The sequence below is a fragment of the Aedes aegypti genome, chromosome 1 (assembly GCF_002204515.2).
Source record: "Aedes aegypti strain LVP_AGWG chromosome 1, AaegL5.0 Primary Assembly, whole genome shotgun sequence".
NCBI classification, from domain to species: Eukaryota; Metazoa; Arthropoda; class Insecta; order Diptera; family Culicidae; genus Aedes; species Aedes aegypti.
Window position 1 is genome coordinate 216745923 of NC_035107.1, and position 22542 is coordinate 216768464.

The 22542-nt window shown below is 37.1% G+C and overlaps 1 protein-coding gene across 3 annotated transcripts in view; it reads right to left on the reverse strand.

Moving 5' to 3' along the window:
• Positions 1–22542, reverse strand: part of LOC5569234 (sialin) — a 97692-nt gene that overhangs the window by 40912 nt on the left and 34238 nt on the right. Inside the window, exon 1 of one of the 3 annotated variants that reach the window (XM_021857573.1) lies at positions 21163–21666. The exons of 1 other annotated variant lie outside the window; for it this stretch is intronic. The gene's annotated coding sequence lies outside the window, so the exon portion shown is untranslated. Of the gene's footprint in view, positions 1–21057; positions 21667–22542 lie in introns of those variants that run through there. One more of the 3 variants, XM_021857571.1, reaches the window with a different exon arrangement.

Consider the following 22542-nt stretch of genomic DNA (forward strand, 5'->3'; position numbering starts at 1 on the left):
CTCTCCGGATCCAAATGAGGAGTTGAATAGCGAGCGACGTCGTCAAACATTTCCGGCGACGACTGGATGGTCTAGCAGTTATGGTCAGCCGCTACCACCGGTGAATGCGTCATTTGTGAATGCTTCGCCTGAAAGGAATCAACCGATCCCTGGAGCGATGGAAAACGAGAATGGCGTTTTGGGCACTCCACAGTATCGAACTTCGGTGCAGATGCAGATCAATCGTCCGTCGCAGGTTTCAAAAGGATTTGTTCATCCACGCGGTCATGAAACAAATGAGCAACCGCTTCCGAATCGTTCGCTACATGAGGAACCAGTGCAGCCGTATGGAACAATCGGAGCTGAAGTTAAGCAGCATGGACTGCTCGATGAATGTCAGCATAGGACCAGTGATGCAGCTTATACTTCTCCGGTTTGGTCACAGCCGATGTTTCAGGCAGGATCTTCACACAGCCTCCGTCTCGATGACAGACCACCACTGATGACAACAGTGATGGCGAATGATCCGAATCTCGCTGGAAAGAGAAGAGATGAGAGTGAATACATTCATAAATCTGAAATAGAAGGTTATATCCGAAATTACCTGAGTCAGATGTATGGTACAGCTTCTAGTGCTCCGGCAGTCAACCAACCCGTGGTTCAAAACATCGTTGATCAGTTCGCTAGCTTGCAAATGCATACTGAAAATGCCCCTCGAGTACATCATCCAAATCCAATCAACCAGGCTAATCAAGTGCCTAAGTTGAGTCTTGATCCTCCGTTGCAGTTAGGAGGAGATCGAAGAGAAATGGATGAACCTGTGAGATCGCCAAGAATACAAACACCGTGGATTAATGAGAGAGTTCAAAACATGTCCACCAGACCAGACTCGAGAACACCCTTCATAGCTGAACCACCCCAAAATCTAAGAATATCTTCCCCTTGGGTAAATCCGAACAACTCGTTTAGGACGAGACTTCCGCATCAGACCTGTAATATAATCGAAAAATGGCCAAAATTTTCGGGAGATTCGAATCATGTACCAGTTGTTGATTTTCTGCGCCAATTGGAAATATTGAGTCGTTCGTATCAGATTACAAACCATGAGCTGCGTATGCATGCGCATCTTCTTTTTAAAGATGACGCGTACGTGTGGTTTACGGCATACGATAGCAAGATGGATACATGGGAAACCCTTTTGACCTACCTCAAAATGCGCTACGATAACCCAAACAGAGATCGTTATATCAAGGAAGAAATGCGTAACCGGAAACAAAAGCCGAATGAACTGTTTAGTGCGTATTTAACGGATTTAGAAGCAATGTCACAACGAATGATTAAGAAAATGACTGATGAAGAGAAGTTTGATATCATTGTTGAGAACGTGAAGCTGTCGTATAAACGAAGATTAGCGTTGGAACCGGTGTACTCAATTGAGCATCTGGCACAATTGTGCTATAAGTTCGATGCTCTTGAGGGAAATCTGTATAATCTTCGTACCGCTAACAAACCAAATGTGTTAAACCAAATCAATGTGGAGGATGAGTACTTCGACGAGTTAGTAGATGGTGATGTAGCAGAGCTTTTCGCTATCCAGCGTAATAAAAATTTGAAGCCAGTAGCAAGGTTACCCCTCAAAGAATCGGTAAGAAAGAGTACAGAGGAAAGTTTGTGTTGGAATTGTCGGGAAACTGGACACCTTTGGCGAGATTGTGACCAACGTAAAATGATTTTCTGTCACATTTGCGGAAATCCCGAGACCACAGCATATCAGTGTCCTCAGAATCACAATCTGCGGCCGAAAGGACCTTCTGTTTCAAAAAACGACTAAAATCCGAGAATTTCGGGAACGATTCTCAGGAGATGTCTAATGAAATAGTTCCCCAACCTAACTTCCAATACTTCAGCCAAAACTACAGCATAACTACCAAATTTCGACGATGCCCGCACCTTCAGGTAAGAATTTTGGATGAGGAGATTGAAGGACTAGCAGATACCGGTGCCGGGGTGTCTATAATAAGCTCTCTAGCCTTGATAGAGAAACTTGGCCTTCAAATACAACGCTGCAATGTCAAGATCCGTACCGCAGATAGTACCGAATATACTTGCTTGGGTTATGTCAATGTGCCGTTCACATATCATGATCAAACGAAAGTTATTCCGACTATAATTGTGCCGCAAGTGTCAAAGATTTTGATATTAGGCATGGACTTCTTGAATGCTTTCAATTTCAGACTCGTAGTTACGACAAATTCAGAACCTCAAGAAATTCAAAATTCGGGAGATGAAGAAGAAGCCGTTGACGCTCTGTTAATAGAAGACTTCAACGGTGATAATGATCAAATATGCTTTGAAATAGTTCCCGAAGAGATTCCGAAACCTAGCTCTCTTAATCCAGAGACAGACGAAAGTTTAGAAATGCCTACGATTGAAGTTCCTCAGCAAACGATCCATAGTCCTGCTGATCTGGTTACCGAACACGAGTTATCGGCAAAAGAACGTCAGGAATTGTTCGAGGCAATAAGGATACTACCCGCAACTGCAGACGGACATCTAGGGAGAACCAGTGTCTTAAAGCATAGTATCGAGTTGCTTCCTGGAGCACAACCTCGTAAAATCCCAAACTACCGTTGGTCTCCGACCGTTGAGAAGGTGATTGACGAAGAAATTCAGAGGATGTTAAACCTTGGAGTTATAGAGGAGTGCACCGGACCTGTTGACTTTATCAATCCATTACTGCCTGTGAAAAAGTCGAATGGCAAGTGGAGAATTTGCTTAGATTCTCGGAAACTGAATTCTTGTACGAAGCGTGACGACTTTCCGTTTCCTAATATGCTAGGAATTTTACAAAGAATACAGAAATCTAAGTATTTCACTGCCATTGATCTGTCAGAATCATATTACCAGGTTGGTTTGGATGAGAGCTCTAAGAATAAAACAGCATTTCGTACGAACAAAGGACTCTACCGATTTGTAGTTATGCCTTTTGGCCTCACCAATGCTCCAGCTACCATGGCACGATTAATGTCGAAAGTTTTAGGCCACGACCTGGAACCTTTCGTTTATGTTTATCTTGATGACATAATCATCATTTCCAAGTCGTTTGAGCACCACTGTCAGCTAATAAGAATCGTGGCTCGGCGTTTGCAGCAAGCTGGCTTGACGATCAATCTACAGAAGTCAAAATTCTGTCAGAAAAGGATTCGGTATCTCGGATATGTACTTTCGGAGGACGGCCTCTCAATGGATGCGTCAAAAATACAGCCCATCATTGATTATGCGATTCCTCAGACGGTTAAAGATGTGAGAAGGCTCTTAGGACTCGCTGGCTTCTATCAGAAATTTATACGAAACTATTCGGAAATCACGACTCCGATAACGAATCTTCTCAAAAAGGACCGTAAAAAATTTCATTGGACTGAAGAAGCAAACGTAGCGTTTGAGAAATTGAAAAACGCTCTAATTTCCGCACCGATACTTTCAAACCCCGATTTCCGTTTACCTTTTATAATCGAGACAGACAGTTCGGATACTGCCATAGGTGCCGTATTAGTCCAAGTTCAGGAAGGCGAACGCAAGACTATAGCGTATTTTTCAAAGAAACTATCCAGTACGCAGAGGAGATATAGTGCAACAGAAAGAGAATGCTTGGCAGTGCTCCTTAGCATTGAGAATTTTAAGCACTTTGTGGAGGGCAGTCAGTTTGTCGTCCAGACAGACGCCATGAGTCTGACTTTCCTTAAAACCATGTCCATAGAATCGAAATCACCGCGTATTGCCAGGTGGGCACTAAAACTGTCAAAATATGACATTACGCTGCAGTATAAGAAAGGGTCGGAAAATATTCCTGCCGACTGTCTTTCCAGGAGCGTGAATCACGTTGATGTAGACCTACCAGATCCATACATTGCTGGTTTGAAGTCTCAAATTGAAAAGTTTCCTGAGCGTTTTTCGGATTTCAAGATATCCGATGAAAAAGTGTACAAGTATGTTACCAACTCCGCTACAATCGAAGATCCGTCTTACAAATGGAAACATGTAGTACCACTACGTGATAGAATCAACGTAGTTAAAGAAATCCATGACCAAGCACATTTGGGCTACCTTAAAACCTTGGCTAAAGTCCGCGAACGACATTATTGGCCAAGAATGTCTTCGGATATCAAAAGATTTTGTTCTTCATGTCAGATCTGCAAGGAGTCGAAAACACCCAATGTGAATGTGCGACCTGTTTGTGGAAAACCCAAATTATGTAGTCGACCGTGGGAAATGATATCACTTGATTTCCTAGGACCATATCCACGATCAAAGAAAGGAAACGTCTGGATATTGGTCGTGTGTGACTTCTTCTCGAAGTTTGTCCTCGTACAATGTCTCCGTACCGCAACAGCTCCCGCTGTGTGTACGTTCCTTGAGACTAACGTATTTACCTTATTCGGAACACCATCAGTATGCATATCAGATAATGCACAAGTATTCAAGTCAGGACTGATCCAGAAACTCCTTGAGAAGTATGGTGTGTCACATTGGAACCTTGCTGTTTACCATCCAAGTCCCAACCCAACAGAACGTGTGAATCGAGTGATAGTGACGGCGATTAGATGCGCCCTCAATCAACAGACAAGTCACAAGGACTGGGACGAATCCATTCATACCATCGCTATGGCTATCAGAAACAGCGTACACGATAGTACAGGCTATACGCCGTACTTTGTAAACTTTGGGAGAAATATGATTAGCAATGGACAAGAATATGAACAAATTCGCGATTTAGGAGATGGGGGTAATTATGAACCACCGCAGTTGAACGAAAACATGCGAAAGCTATTCGAAATCGTTCGTAGGAATCTCCAAAAGGCCTACGAGAAATATTCCTACTCCTATAACCTCAGAGCTAACACGCGTCATCACTTCCAAGAAGGTGATATAATCTATAGAAAACATGTAAATCTTTCCGACAAATCAAAAGATTTCGTGGGAAAGTTCGGTACGAAATTCTCTAAGGCGAGAATCCGCGAAAAGCTAGGTACTAATACGTACATTTTGGAAGATCTGGATGGTCGTCGAATACCAGGGACCTTCCATGGCTCATTCTTGAAGAGAGCCTAAAGTGCCACCAGATCGTCAACTATTGGAAACAAAAACATTAGCTATGACGGCGCACACGCCTGTTGCGCATAAACAAATGAACATTCAATGCCAAAAGAAAAACTCCTTCTGAGGTGCATAAGGCAGCAGTCCAACGTTCGAGATGTTCTTCGATTTCCTCACGTTGTTGACGCAAACTCACTTTGAGTTAAACACCAGCTAAGACGGCGTAATTGCCTATTGCGCATAAACAAAGTATCAGCAATGATGAAAAAACTCCTTTTGAGGTGGAAAGGGCAACCGTCCAACGTTCGAGATGTTCTATGATTTCCTCACGTTGTAGACAAACTTGATTGACCATAAAAACAAGCTATGACTGTACTACACTCCCGGGTAGTACATAAACCACTAATTAGAAAACTCCCAAGATACACTTCTGTGGTGCTACGGTGTAATAACGATTCGAGATGTCCTTGTGTTTCCTCGTTCGACAATGGGAATCACCCATTTGAGAATCAAAAAGCGATTTCGTTGGAGCATAAATCCAATTGGAATTGAATGAGGTGCTGGAATTTACTCGCACTAAGTACACAGCTATGTAGAAGTCACGATAGAGCTTGGACCACGAACATACTCAACACTCATAGAGGTAACAAACCTTACAGGTGAAACGGTGCTGGTTGAGTGTCCAATACCTAGATTCAGTTCGTTCCGACCTCCCAGTGATCCGAAGTAACCAGATTCGTGTTTTGTTGCGTAATCGTTTTTGTCCTACAAGAAAAAAAAAATGTTTGTTTTGGTTGTTCTAGTCGGTCGAAGAGAACTGCAAATACCAGCTATAGTAATCCGCCTACGACAATCACAATCACAATATTCATCGTAGTCCGCAATAGCCCGGTTTAGTTTTTCAATAGTTTCTAGTTTATACTTTATTATCACTAATTAATTTCCAATCACATCCATTTGAATCAAACATTGTTTTGTTTTTCTTAACTCGATCCGTTTGACAGTTCTCGCGATTATCTCTTTAGTTCCCGTTCGTAAAATTTGTTCGTGTATGTGTTCGTGAAACGTTCGGTAACGCTATGTGAATATGCACGGAAAATAGGGCGTGTTTGATTTTTAGTATGATTTATGGAATGAGTGAGTTAGGGAATAGTTTAATATTAGATAGAAAAAAATGTCCAGACATTTCTGGAGTTACATTCGGTCGGTTGGTAAATCAATATCCAAATATTTTTGGAGTAATTTTTTTCAACAGTTGTTGAATTTTGGTTAGGTTAAAATTCGGTATGGATAAAACAAATTTCCAAATATGTTTGGAGTACGAAAAAAATCGGTATCTTAAATAACGCTTAGGTAATAGATATGTGTCCAATTGTTATTGGAGTATTTCGGTTTAGAATAAGTCGTAAGTTTGGATGAGAATAGGAATGAGTTGAATATGAAGTTGGCTAAACATAGAATGATGAATCTCTTAGTTGGACCACATAGTTGTCTTTGATGTTTTTGTTGAGTACATAATATTAGCTTGATTAAATGTTTTGTTGTTGAGAATTAGTTATGTTTTGTCAAGAGTAAAAATTTTGAAAATTTTTAATTTTCAAAATTTTTAAAATCAGTATAAGCAAATGTAAAATATGAATCTGTTCCGTTTGAAAAAAATCTTTAAATATTTTGTGTCATCTTAAAAATGACAACACATTTCTTTCCGTGTAGCAAATACAACTACAGCTACAAGTGTATCTCTCTTTTTATGTGTGCTGCCATCTGTTAGTCGTTTTATCTCTGTAGAAATATTTCGGCATGTGCAAATAAATTGAAGCTCGCAAGTAAAAGAAATTGCATAATTGAAGGCGCAACGATGAAATTGAGCAAATTGCGTCGTAGTAATTTTCCACTGACTTCTATAGAATTTAGGCAGCCATACTATTTGGAAATGGAAAATTACTGGTAAAACTCTCGCTCTCCAGAACTGACCAATGGAAAAAGAGGTTTTAAACCCATTGTAGTCCATTGGGTAGTAATTGCGTCTTAATTTAAAGGTTCTAACCACTTCGAATCGCGCTCGTCATTTCATATTGGTGGAGTACGTGATAGTGTTCACATGTGAATTTCACTGTGGAAATTATTATTGGAACGCAAGTTAAGCTTTGGAAAGTATTTGAAATTTAATTTAAAGTGTGAAACAGTTAACTAAATTCGAACTGAATTTAAAAAGTTCGTTAGGAATTTGGAACAAATTGATAAAATCGTTTGAAATAGGAAGGACAAATCGGTAAGGCGTGTCAGGCCCAACAACGTGGGCGGCCAATCTAGGCTTAATCAGGTTAGTCTAGGGTCATCTTGGCTAATCTAGGCCACACGACGCGCAATTGAGCTCAGGCTCACTCCGACAAGTGGGATAGTTTTTCCGATACTACGGCCAGAGCTTTCGTGTGGAAATACGGTCCAATCTTCGAGTGGTGGTTGTCGAGGATCACCACGTGACAACTCGTTTCGTCAAGTGTGAAGCATAGAGCGACGTCCATAAAGCTCTCTCCACCGAAGCCCGGGGACGCCTATACCCCGATGATTGAGCTCACACACGAGTTGAGGTAATTTGAATTTCGACCGTTCAAGCGTCTGACGTCTACCCAATCGACGCAGCAAAGACACCGTCCAGTTGGCATCCGTCGTTGGAGCATCGCCTAGGAAACAGGTTAGATGTATCACTAGGGTGTGTGAACCAATTGTAGACACCTTATTAAATTCGCTACGAATGAACGTGACGTCACAAAAGCAGTTAGGGTTTGCCTTGGCTAATGAAATAGAATCGAACGTAAATAAAATTCTGAACTAAGGCTTTTGTGAAACTTTTTAAATTCTATTTTGTTTTCTTTTTATTTATTATCGTATAAATTTTGAATTTTTGGATTACTTCGAGTTTAGGTTTGACTTCACCAAACTCGGTCGCCTATTGTTGGAATTTGTCGGAGTTGTTGAATCTTTAGTTGAGATTACTTTTATTACCATTTAGTTTTGGATAGCGTTTTCTATATTTTAAATTCTTTTTTTCCATCTTCCATTCGGTTAATTGGCAATTCTGTTGGGTCAAAGTGGAATTTCAGTTCTGGATTATAACTGTTGGCCTGCCCTGAGGAGGCAGTCTCATGCCGGGATATTTGAACAGAGTTAACGGTCCTTTCTCGAAAGGTGGCGCTTAAGCTGTTAGCTTTATCGGAACAGAGCAGAACGTTACATGCCCAGGGAAGTCAAGGAAATTTCCTTTACGAAAAGATCCTGCACCGACCGGGAATCGAACCCAGACACCTTCAGCATGGCTTTGCTTTGTAGCCGCGGTCTCTAACCGCTCGGCTAAGTCAGGCCCCTGATTAAGCCCCTATTAAGATATTCCTGGAATATCAGGACAAGATCTTTTATATTTTAATTGATACAGTATGTCAAAGTTAGTTTTTTTTTTAAGAAAAATGAAAAATTCAGTGCAAACACAAGGTTCACATTGAATACAATATACTGTATAATAGTAATATTTTATACAGATCTTCATACACTGTCCGAAAACTTATTCAAAAAGCTATCTTAGAAAAATAAAATGAAATAAAAATTCGTATTTAAGGTCGGAGAAATGCGGGGAGTGCACTGAAAAAAATATATTTGATTTTATATCGAAACTTTGCACATCCCATACTTTTTTGTCCCAAGTTGTCCCAGGCTAAAATTTATTTCCAAAGGGCTTTGAGATGTAGACTAAAGGATCGTGAAGTATTTAGCTGCACAAATTTGCAATTTTTTAATTAGGGACTTTTTGAATTTTTACAATATTTTTAACCATTTTCTATTAAAAACAGCTAAGAAATAATTCAGAGAATAACTGAATATCGCTAAATAATGTATATAATCATTTCTATGTAAATTCTAATATTTATAATGGTTTGCACAACGTTAATCGCATAAATGGCTTATATACAACATTAGTAACAAAACTTATTATTTCGCTATAGGCCCTATTAAAAAGTTAGTCTCGAATTATTTTTTTTTTTGAAAACAAAACATCAAATTTGTATCCCAAAACTCATAAATACGACATGAGATGGAAAAATGGATGGCCGCCAGTCTGTATGGAAACCGCCCATAGTGCAGTCTAGCTTTCAAATGCCTCAATTGCAGTGCTGGGAATGGTAATAGTAGTAGGCTGGAATTTCGAAAAACTCACGTGGCTCTTTCAGTACAGTAGTTCTAAAACGCGAATCTCATGAAGTAGCCTATGTCGGATGCATGAATTTTCTAAATATTTAGTGTCATTGAAGGCTCTAAATTCGGGAAATGCAGTGGGAAATAAAACATTTTTCTACAGTAATTTTCAAGGGTATTTGCCGACTGCAGCGATGGGCGTGAGTTTCACTGGCTTCGCTGACCGTGATTTGTTTTGCTTGGCTACTGTAGAGTGAATTTCATAATTTTTCCCAACCCTGCTCAACTGTTTCAAACAATATTTTCAATGGACCAATGTACGAGTTCACTAATTTGACGTCACATGAATAACACGGCACCGCTCAAACGTCAAATAGTGAACTCATGCATCGGTCCATACCATGATAATACCAAATTGACGTGTGGACAATTCCTGGACTACTAAGCATGGTATGCATAGTAAGATATGGGGTGTTTGTTGCTGCTCGGGAACCATCTATTCAAAGATCAAAATATGGTCGATGTGTGATTTTGTTTAGCGTAATGAACTCCAGCACCGGTACGAAAAGCTACGTAAAAAGATTTGCACTTTAGTTTCTTAATATTTGTTAGATATCATCAAAACTGTTGCACGGTTGCACTGTATAATTTGAGTAATTAGTAATTCGCACTAATTAGATCGTAATTTACTAGCGACAAGCTTACACGTGTGCTTCTCTGCGTCACATACTCATCAAAGCGCCACATTTGCGCCGCCATTGTCGAACCTGTCCACGAGGTTCAATCGGCATCGTACTTTGATTCCAATTGTTCGTCTATAGTCAACGCTATAATTGATTCAATTACATATACTTTACAGTGTATACTGCTGTCATCATTACATGTCGTACGTTTTACTGCAAACAAATGCAGTAAGAATAGAACACATTAGCGACAGAATCGACAATTGTGGGGTAATTACGCAGCCCTGGAATTATATGCAGCGCTCCCGTAACTGACTTACAAAGGAGCTAGTTTGGTGCCTTACGTCAAACTCGAGCTGCCCTTTGAGGAATCGTTCCGTTTTGCATAATGACTTTAGTGATTTTTGCGTTTGCAGTTGCACAGTACGAAACCTGTTGCAGAAGCCGTCGCTTCAGTTGTACCTAGGTATGTCGTTGCTGAATTGGTCTGTTTACGGAAACCGCAAGGAAACGCATGCTTGTCATTGCTGGTCCAGCCGAGGTGCTTTCATTGCACTTCGAAAGCAGTTACTAAATGCCATGGTCGGAACGGTAACTGAAGGTTACTGCCATTACACTTGAGGTCAATAAATGTGCATCAAGTTCAAGCTATTCAAAGTATGATTACCCAGAGAACAATTGTAATGCAATTCGTATTTATTTGATTTTCAAAATTGTTTTTTTTTGCAACAATAGATAAAACTTACAGATTCTTGTTGGTTGTATATAAAACTAACAAAGGTACACTCCTGTTCAAAAGTTTGGGTTCACCAAAAAAAAGTGTTTTGTCCATATCTCTGTAATTACACGTCCAATTGACACTTTTAATGGCGAACTTATTCATACTAGGTACGTAGGTATTTTCCATAAACATTTTTTGAATTTTTTGTACTAAATTATTACCTAAAGTTGTGACATTTTTCATCAAACACTTAAAAAAACATTGCTTATTTCCTCAGCATTAGATCGACAAAAATTTCAAATTAATATGTCATTAACATCGTAATCTCATATTCTTCAAAGAGCACTCATGAAATTTTGGCGCAAAAATCTTAAAACTATTTAAAATCAAAGTAACAGTCATTCAAATCATCGTGCAAAATTTTGGATGCTAGACGATTCCTGCAAAACATTTTGAATTTTTGGTATAATTCAGTTATCCGAAATTGACTTAATCAGCAATCATAGCTAAACGTCAAGTCACGTGTCCAGAATCCGCACTGTACTTGAATATTCCGAAAACATCTCTTCAGATCGTCATTTGTGTCCCACCACTCAAATCAATATTCATCGAGTAAAGATAATCGATGAGTTTTTTTTATTGCGAATTGCATTCCACGGCGGGGAAAACCCGATAAGATAGGCGTGGTATTGCAAACTTGTACCATATATTATGCCACTTCCACTTATCACACCGATCCCGACCTACACGCTTTCGACGCTCTTTAATAAATTTGCAATGTGTTGTTTGTTCCCGGCTCGAGAATGACGTCTTTAAGGTAGAAACCGGACGAATAGAACACGTTTTCTACTTAAACGTGCATCATATGTCATAATTTAAATATTTGCTGCAAATATTTGTCACTTTAGCCCAACCAACAACTGACCGAACGATATGATATTACGATTATTTTGTAAGAAATTCACTTGTAACTATAGATACGGAACACTTTAGTATTTATCGGTTGAGAACAGTACAACAATAAGATAAATAAAATTGAAACCTTCAAGTAGACATGTTTTTACGTTGAGAGGATTAGTTAAGTTAAGTATCTCGGGTTCATGCTTGTTGAAAATTTAACTTTCAAAAATCACATTGAGCATTCAAGCCAAATGTAACAAATATGTTAAATGTCTTTATCCACTTATTAACAGAAAATTAAAACTTTGTCTTATGCCCTTAGAAGTCGAGAAAATTTTCAACCCGAAAAGATCCTCGATCGGTGGGATTCGAACCCACGATCCTCTGCTTGGTCTTGCTGAATAGCTGCGCGTTTACCGCTACGGCTATCTGAGCCCCTAAAAATGTGATATCTACGCATAATGATTTTTATATTTGATATCGCTTAGGCCCCTATAGTAGCGCTATTTCTAATTTCTGTTGCTATAGTAGCACAAGATTTATCGCACTGGCTAAACACAAAATAAAATTGTATTTCATCATTTTTTTATATTTTTACCCATGAAGGATAGATGAAATGATTTCAATTGATGTAACAAAGATTTTATTTTTTTTTCTAATTTCATAAAAAATAGTTTATTTTAGTAGTGCTCCTATAGATGTAAGGGAAGTTGAATTATATTCGAAACTATTTTTTTCGATAACTTTGTGGACAAAATCAAGCTTTTAAATAAATTGTACTTAGATAAATTGCTCCTGTCATAAAGGACATTTTTTTTTTGTTACTTCTTCTTCAAATTGCTAACCCAGTTTTTATATCTTGAATATTATGTGCTAGCTTTATACAACAGGAGTGCTTCTAGATATTTTATACTGGTTTAGTTCAACAACTTCCTAAGAAATCTTTTTTTATTTGTTTTGTAACGAATCCTCCTTTCTTGGGTTGCGCAACCTACATCGTGCTAGAGGGGCTACCTCCTCGGTGCTGACACGATACAGCATTGTCCGTTTGTTCTTTACATGATGACCACGGTCATAGCCATCACAACCATCCACCTTTATCAGGGCTTTGGACCTGTAGCTCTGGTTCTCAATAGTTTCAAGTTCTTTCGGACATGCTACTACGGTGAGCCGTCATACACTAGCGTCATTCGCTCCAATAATTGAAATCACATTTGTGAAATTATAATTCGTAAAAAATGAAAGAAGTTTAATATTTTTAGGTATTTTTAGTGGAATCAGATAAAATTTCTAGGATTTACACCAGGAACTTCTAAAAGATGTTTTTCTAGAATGCTTTAATCAAACAAAGCAAGTCAAGGTGGGGAGAGGGAAATGATCCATCAAACATAATTTTCCATTTTTTTGTTTTGCATACAATAGATCGACAAAGTAGCTAGTTCCACCATTATTTCCCAAATTGCACCGAATTAAATAGTACTACTAGCTCTAGGTTTGCCTAATCTTTTTAAATGCGGGATGAAATTAAGAAACGATACAATTCGCACTTCTTTCACATCTACTAAATCAAACATTTTCGTAAAATCATACGGTTGTCAGAGAATGTAAATATTTTGAACCAAATCTGAATATTTTTTTATCTTATGTTTGCTCTTCACTTTCATGAAATTCTGTGAGGATGTTGTTCAGGATTCTAAAGAAAAATCTTCCAGGATTTCGTTAAAAATGTTTTCCTTTTTTTAATTCTACCTTGGAGTTTATTGATGTTATAATTTGTTATAGTATTGTAGTTTTACATTATCTTATGGGCGCCCTGTTCCATATATAACCATGCGGATTGGATTACCGAACAGCTCAATATAAGCGTCAATTAAATTTGAAATTTATATTAATGTAGGTAATGTTTTTTATATTTAATTAATCTTAGTAGATTTTATATGTTTACAGGCTTAATTCAATATTTTTTGGGGCCTATACGTCAACAACCAAATTTCTTTTGAAGATTCTCTTCTTATAGGTACCCTAATTCAAATTATTCTTATTCTATTCATGTTTACTATTCAAGTTGTTTAACAAACAGATTTATTAAACGGTTTTGAGTTGAAGAAATTGCTGTAGGACTGGGAGCAGGTATTTTTCTAGAGACTTCCCAACAATCGATTTCACGGAATAAGAGTTGAACCAACCACTCTCAAACATATTCTGCTACTAATGTTTGTTGGTTGGGTATCTATTTAATGAAAGCCTCTGAATAATCTCTATTTTTAATGCAAGATCGCTAAGGTCTCTCTTTTAATCAAAATGCTCTCTCGAGTCTCTTTTTCCCTCATCAGGATTGCAGTGAATCCTGATGAAAATTCTATGGGCTCGAAAGATAAAAAAAAAAGACTTTGATGCAGCTTTACAGCAGTTCTTTAAGAATTTCCTCTCACATGTCTCATGGAAAACTTAAAGAAATTTTCTTGTGATTTTTCTAAAGATTTCACTTGGATTTAATTGGATCCCTCTAGATTTTTTTTTAGAGATTTCTCTACCAATACTCCCAGAAATTTTTCTAGTGATTTTGCTAGGGGTGATTAGAGGACTATCTCCAAGAAAACCTTGAGCACTCCAACGATTCACCTCCAGTTATTTCTTCAGGGATTACCCCAAGTTTTCCTCATAGACTATACAGATATGTTCCGTTTTTATCAACACGATCGGCAATTTTCAGTTGACAAAAACGGAACCGTGACAAAAACGAAACAATTTTCTTAGACAAAATATTTTACTAATTTGAAAAGAAAATTGCTGTTTGTCAGGATAATACACATTTTCATCATATAAATAAACAGTATTGATATTTAGGAGTTGTGAGGAGCATTTAAATTGTTCATTTTTATAGGTTCTTAACGAAAGTTGATTGCAGACACCTATCAATCAATATGATTTTGTTATGTATCATAAATAGTTTTAGTTTTCTTGGTTGTAATTTCAATAAATGTAATATTTAAAATTAAAACGATAATCACATTAATGTCCTTTACACTATAAAGTTCGTCGTATTTGTAATAACAACTACAAGTAACTCATCATTCTGCTTCTTCTTCTTTATGGCATTACATCCCAACTAAGAAAGAGCCTTCTTCTCAGCTTAGTGTTCTTATAAACACTTTCGCAGTTATCAACTGAGAAGTTTTTTGCAAAGGTACATTTTTTTGCATTTTTGGCCACACCCGTTTTTCGATTAAATGTGGAGCTATGTTTTTAAAGTTTTTCAAACTGAAACGGTTTCCAGTGCTTTCAATTGACAAAACCATATCAATAAATTTATTGTGGTGATCTTTCTTCTAAAGTTATTACTACCACCATTGACAGGGATGCACTTAATCGCCAATCTAGAACAGCGCTACCATCGCCTTTTAGCTTTACGTTAGATCACGGATAGTCTGGCAATAAACTAACCTAAGGTTCTAGTTTTTTGTTAGGTAAAAATAATGTAAAGTACTTGTGGTCCCGTTAAATTTTGTTTTGAAATCAAGTAGGCTGCTGATAAATGGCATGCAATCTCCCATACAAAACGACAGATTAGTTTTAAATTTTTTTTTTCCAGTTATTCCAGAGAATTTTCCCGTTCTTAAGCCGCTTCGTGACACACAAACAATATTCCATTTTTATTTATATAGAAATTCATTAAAACACAAAAGTGTACAAACTCTAGAACAAACATCACCAAATTACACCTTTTCGGTAAGAAACTCTTTTGTATAGTTTTATGAATAAACATATGGCTGTTAGTATAAGTCTCCTAATTAACTTTTTAGCCTTTATGTGGGGAAGGGGTTCATGTCTGCTGAAAGATCAAGATCCCAGCAAATTTGGGATGGAAACGTGCGTGATGTGGGAACGTCCAGTATCAACAGTTTCCCAAATTGTCAGCCCTTTACCCTCTTCCTCGATGCAAACTTATTATACGGATATTCCAAAATTTTCTACAGATTGCTTAGTTTTGCTGGACCTCTTTCCCTACTCCTTGGAACAGGATCTAAGGATTTCCAAGTGCATCCCTTATGAAAAAATAACTGAACATATATGGGATCGTCCATTATTCGCGGGGGGGTGTGGTGGTTGAGATATCTTACATGTCATATAAATTATTTATGTTTTTCATACAAAAAACATACCATAGGGGGAGGGGGATGTAATTAATGGATTAAGGGCTGTTGATGCCATGTTATATAAGAAAGAGGAGAGGTCTCTGCAACTCTCTTTAGTCCGTATTCAACTAATCACAAATACCTGTTGTTGCTAGGACGTGGCCAGAGCAACTCTCGATTGTTGAAAAATGGGCCAATCTTCTCCAACAGACCATGCTTAGTTTGAAAACTCCAATTGATTAGTGGATAAAAGGGAGTCAAACCTTATTGAATCGTATATGACTTGACACCCACCATGTATCGTGCTCAACATTAACATAATGTCGAAAATTTCAACTGTAAGGCTATTGAAAAGCATTTAAATTGCTTCTAAATAAGTATTTAGTTTTAGTTTATATTCTAAACATTTTGAAAATTTAAAAATAAACAATTTTTGTGTGTTGATAAAAACGGAATAATTTGTTGACGAAATCGGAACGTGACAAAGTCGGAGCGTGACAAAATCGGAAAGTGATAAAAACGGAACATACCTGTACTAGGAGTTTTTCCATGTATTTTTTCACTAATCTTTCAACCGAATTCTACATTTGTTACTAAGTAAATCGATGGAAGCATCGATACAATCATGGAGGGCTTAGGGCTTCCTTGAAAAATATCTAAATGAGTCTTTGGAAAAATTCCTCGGTAATCCTTGTTAAAATCCAGGTTATATTTTTGAGAATTCCGAAACAAAATTCTTGAAGAAATTTCGAAGAAAAAATCTTGGAGGAATTCAGCAGCATCAAAAAATCATGAAAAAATACATACAGTGAGCAGTAACACTGTCGTAATGAATTACAAAAAAAAAAAGAGAAATGTCTGGCCTGATATTCTTTTCTTCTGGTTCATTTTAGGCTACATTTTGTCTTTCTGTTTCCTGTTTGATCCATTTTCGGTTCCTGTCTGGTCTATTTTTGATCCATTTTTTCAAGCTAGAGTTCTCTAAAGTTTCTGTATTCAAGGCACTTCGATAGAGTAATTTTTCAAAATAAACAAATTAATAATTGAGTCGTATTACTTGATCTGCAGATATATAAATTGCATTCGAATCTAGTCTTAAACTTCGTTAAGTAAGCTTCCGTTGTAGTTGGAAAAATCATGTTAAAAAATCGTAAAGAACTTTAGCAAACGATGGCACTCCACTCCAAATCGCTTTTGAATCGTTCTTGATCTTCTTGTTTCTCGTAAAGACGGATTCCATGTCAAATCGGTCAGTCACAGAACTCGACCATCTTCGATTTGGATTAAATTTTGCACATGTTTTTGGTATGGTAGAATTTGTGTTTTCCATAGAAAAATTGATCATTTTGACTCAAGTGTAACTTATAAAAATGACCTATAAATTTTTGCATGCAACTTGAAAAATTCTAACTCCAAAACTGTTGATTTTAGAGAAAAATGTTCTGTGAAGAAGTTGTAGTGAACCGTTTGGACTAAAAGAAAAAAATATACACTGAAAAAATATTTCATTTATTTTCATAGAAAAATCAAAAATAAAACTTGTACTTCAAATTACACAAAAACTCCATTTTTAATATTTTTTTAATTTTCACCATAGAATCTTGATAGTAAAAAGTTGATTAGGACAAAATTTCATGATGGAAAAATTTTTAATAAAAAGTTTTTCTAAAAACAACTTTTGGTCGATTTTCATAATTTCGATTTTTGTCAAAATTTTGACGTTTTGATGATACAGTAAGAATCTTGAAATGATTCTAAGCCATAATGATTATATGAATAATTTCTCTGAAAGTAGCTATTTTCAAATTTATCGAGTTTAATGCGAAAAATATAATTTAAATATTAAAATAGGCCATTTTCATTAGTTATTTATGATTCTCCATTAATAATAATACGTAAAGCTTCTTCATAGAACATTTTTCTCTAAAATCAACAGTTTCGGTGAAAGAATTTTTCAAATAAGTTGCATGCAAAAATTTAGAGGCCATTTTCAAAAGTTACACTTGAGTCAAAATGATCAATTTTTCTATGGAAACACTTATTCTACCATACCAAAAACATGTGCAAAATTTAATCCAAATCGAAGACAATTGAGCACGATTTTTTTTTTTGACTCATTCTGGATGGAATTCGTCTAAAGCCAAAAAACTCCCATTCTGAATGTTTGAATTAATTTTACACATGAGAGTTTATTTCCAAAAACTTCGCCCATTATTCCAGATTTATTGAAAAATAGAATCTATCAAATCATATGATGCGTTTCTGAAAAGTATTTACTATTGCATTGATTCTAATTATTCGTGAAAGTTTAACTAAGGCCATGGCTCCCTTGCCCTCCCTGGGTAGGACTGATAGGACATGTCCTACGCACGAAAATACCTGGGTCAGTCAGGGACAATCAGGATTGTTCTACTTATTATTTATATGACCTTTAACAAATCCTGATTTAATATTTGGTAAAATAAAGAATTTTTCAATATGTGTTTACTAGACCATTTGGATTTATTCCACACATTTTTCGTACCACGTCAAATTAAAAATTTGTTTGTCAAAACAAGCATTTTGTTAGAACATGTAACAAAATCAAGTTGATGCGCACCTTCAACATTTGATCACATTTGTTGATTTTGAGACAGCATTTTTTAACAAATAAATTGAGAATTCGGTGAAGAACGATAACCTTAAAATGTGGTTTATGGACAAAAGGGCGAAAGACCAAAGATCAAAAGAACAAAAGGTTGAAAGACAAAAGGTCGAAAGGACAAAACGTCGCAAATGATTTGCTTAGTCAATAATTTTTCCGTCTTTGAAAAAATATATTCGACCTTTTGTCCCACCTCTGTTGTTCTTCGACCTTTAGTCATTAGACCTTTTGTCCTTTCAACCCTTTGCCTTAGATTCGAAAAGAGTAAACTTTTCTAGTGAATCCAAACACAAAAAAACTTATTTAATATCGATGAAATTCTTGATTCTTGTATACTTTTATTGTATTACTGATTGCGTATCATATAAGATTGTCAGACCTAAAACTTTAACGAACTTTAATGTTAATCTGAGATCATTGAATTTAGAACACTTTTTGTTTGTGAATCTCATTTTATGTAGAAGAATCTGTTGAAAAATCTTGGTAATGACGCTGTACAATAATTTAAAATCTTTGTATTTGAAAAATAATGTCTCGTGAAATGCTGCAGGACTACAAAAGGAATAAAAAAATCCTGTATATGAGCAATTCTCGTTGAAACCAGGCTGCCATCCGCACCCATCGTTGGAATTCTAATTTTATGTCTTTCGGTTTTCTCAAATTGGTGGATCCATTGTACGCCTTGTAAAGCCCATTTTTTGATAAACCTTAGATATTTCTTCACGCGATATGTCTCATATTTTTCTTGTAACACAAAGCAAGCTGTGGAATCATATAGAGGAATAGTGTAGCTTTAATTCGAAGTTTAAAATTATTTTGGCGGCCATTTTGAATTTGGCCGCTATTTTGATTTTTTTAGAAAGACCGTTTTTTCACCATTAGCGCAGGTTTTGAATTTTGATATCACTGAGAAAGGTGAGAAAAATCTGAGTAAGATAGGCTACAAAAACTAGGTGAAATATGTGTTGATGTTCTTTCAGAGTGGATCAAGTGAAAACCTTAAGTAATGACCAAAATATACTGGATCAACAAGCGGATTCTATGACATTCCATACAGACACTATATAACATCCAAAAACTTCTATCGGCTTCTGAAATCGACTCAAAAAATGCAATAATCAAAAAAGTTATTTCTTTTTGACACTTGGTCTACTCTGTCTGCACAGCAATTGTTGCAATTTCACCCATCCAAATATGATAAATGGTCAAAAATTAAAATTAAATACATCGAACTAAATAATGATTATGAATTTCCATTGACTGATGAGAAGAAGAATAGTACGATGTCGAAAAAAATTACAAATCACTTGCAATATCTTTCATTTCCAAGCACTCCTCTGCGCGCTCTGATAATTTTCACTGTTATGGTAATAAGCACATGGTGCATTCTGTCTGCATACTTTTATCGATTTTTATTGATCAACTACTTGATACATATCTCTCGCAGTTTACAGTATTAATCAAATCTGATCAAAATGAAATTAAGTTAAAGTAATTCAATTTTCCCAAGTTTTGTACTTGGTACACTCTGACTTAACGCCGACTATATGCATGACACATATGCAAAAATGCAATTGGCGAAGAAAGCTCTCAGTCAGGGCTGTGCATTTTCGAAAGCATTTTGTGAAACACGAAGGTTTGGTTGCGTCGTCTCGATGGTGACGAACAACTGCGTCGCTTCGTTCTTCTTTCACCACTCATTCGTTTCGTTACCTGGTTGAAAGCAGCGAACAAGAAAGGTTAAATGAAAGAGTAAGAACTTCGTTTCATTTGATTTCATTGAAATCTATCAAAATGATTCAAATTGAATTTTATAGATTTTTTGCAAAAGTAATGTATATAACTTGTTAGGTAATAAATTAAGATAGAGAAGTATGCGGGCCACCACGTCGTTTTCTTGAATTAATATGCTCCTAAAGTTAGAGACTACCGATTGAAAGACCAGCTCGCTGCAGTGAGGCTCTGATATATGACGCGCGACGCACAGGCAAAACGAAAGAAATGAAAGACTACGCTTGCTGCGATGAAAAGAAATGTTTGTCGGATTGAAACGAAACAGTAGAGTTTCAATCGCAAGGGAAGCTTGAGTCAGTCAGTTGGGGACTGAAAATGCTTTCAATGAATTGAAAATGGACGGCCCTGCTCTCAGTTAATAACCGTGTCCCATTAGGGACGTTACGCCAAGAAGAAGAAGAAGAAGAACATTCGTGAAAGACGGCTCAAAGCCCAAAAAACCTGCTCCAGCACCAAACAGCAATTAATTGTTGGCGCGACGAGTTTGATAAATCAAACGACCTTTTCGTTTTTGGTACTTCCTTAAATTTCGCGAGAACTCAGCAAGCCATCACATTGCATTGATCGCGCACGTTGTTTTACGTACACACAAAAATGTTGTGCTGAATCAACGCTCTCCCGCTGTTCTCACGGCAGCCAGCAGCGAAGGTCTGATGTAAACAAAAATCGCGCAAACACTACTGCGTGACAAACCGGGACCGGCTTTTTTTCGGGCGGCTTTCGAATTCGCCATTCGCTTGAGCCGGTACTCCTTGAACTGTCACCGTATCTGGCGACGCGACCACGACCAACAAGATTTTATTGCTCAAGGAAACTGTTCCTTTTTATGTCTTTTCCAGGAAAAAAAATGCCATTTAGATTATTTAGCTCTACTATCGCCTGCTGAGATTGAACAAAAATTCAGGAATATTTCGTCACCTTTCTGTATACTGAATGAAGCGAAGCGACTATCACGACCGTCGTCGTTGTCGTCTCATGGATTGCTGTGACTTGCCCGGCTGAAAGGTATGAACAGTGACGCACCTTCTACGATTGAACTTTTTAGCACGACATCACACGACTTGTGTTTCTGCACTTTCACACATTCGCCGCGAAGTTCTTCACAATCACAGCAACCCGTCTCCGTGAGTATGTATTGCTTATTCTATAGAAAAACGTGCACGACTACGATTTCAGGTTCAAGATCACATCCGTCAACAAACGATTAATTCACGATACGACGACACTTTGCAGATCATTCGGGATCACTTTGCGAACACTTTCCAGCTGAATCTGCGTAGCGTGACTTGCGGATGCACTTGCCGATGCAATTCGGTCACGTTTTTATCAGAACACTGTTCGTCTTTCACTATTTAAGTTAAGGGCGTAAAAACAAAACAAAATGCACAACTCAACGTGGACGACGAACCAAGTGTTCTTGGCACACGATACGGCTACAGATAAGGCAAATACCGCGGCGAGGAGCAGCTCGTACTCAGTTCGTCACGACGCGGGGAGTAGCAGCGCTCGACTGGGACTGACCGAACGCGAACGGCGACGGCTGGATGTAATCACTATTTGGTTCGTAAGCGAGCGACGACACCAACAAATGGCAATAAATAAAAGCAACAACAACGTGTTGAGCTACTGGTGTAGGGTTATACACAAATCAGGTATATCAGCTGAGTAGTATCAAAGTAACCCGTGCGTAGTCGATACTCGATACATTCATTATCAATATTGTTATTATGATTTTCTATCAATACATACATTAGTGGATTGAATAAATCCTTCAGTACTACTTGTGGCAATGCCATGTAAATGCAATAACGAGTTAAACTCCTCTCAATTCTATTCCGGTAGCTGATGGGCATCCAAACTACTATTACTAAGGCATCCAAACTGTTCTGGAATTGGATATGTCATGTTCGAGAAAATTTATATTGAATCATGATTAGGGTTACCATATTTGCTCTCACTGGAGAGAGTGCATTCTTTCAATTATGTTAAAGTGTACTGAAGAGTACATTTAACCTATTCTGAAAATTGTTAGTGCTCTTCTTAGTTTTCTTGTCTTAACCATTTTTATTGTTTTTTTTCTCGATTCTTAAGTCGTTATTTGAGTTAAATCTTTTGACGAATAAAAGTTGGGTTATGTTTCCGAAAATTTGGAAATGGAATAAGCTAATTTTGACGAGCTGTCGCTTAAATGGTGTAAAATTTGTCAATATTCGAATAAAAACCATTTTTCCTACATTTTCATTACAATTAAAGTTGGCTGGTAAATGCCAATTTTCGGTTTGCAAAATAAATTTTGCAAAGTTCAACCCCACTTTTATTCCTCGATTGACAACCAAAAGAAACATTACAAAAATGCAAATATTCATTAACTACTTCATTTTCTCGCCTAAACAATCCAAACAA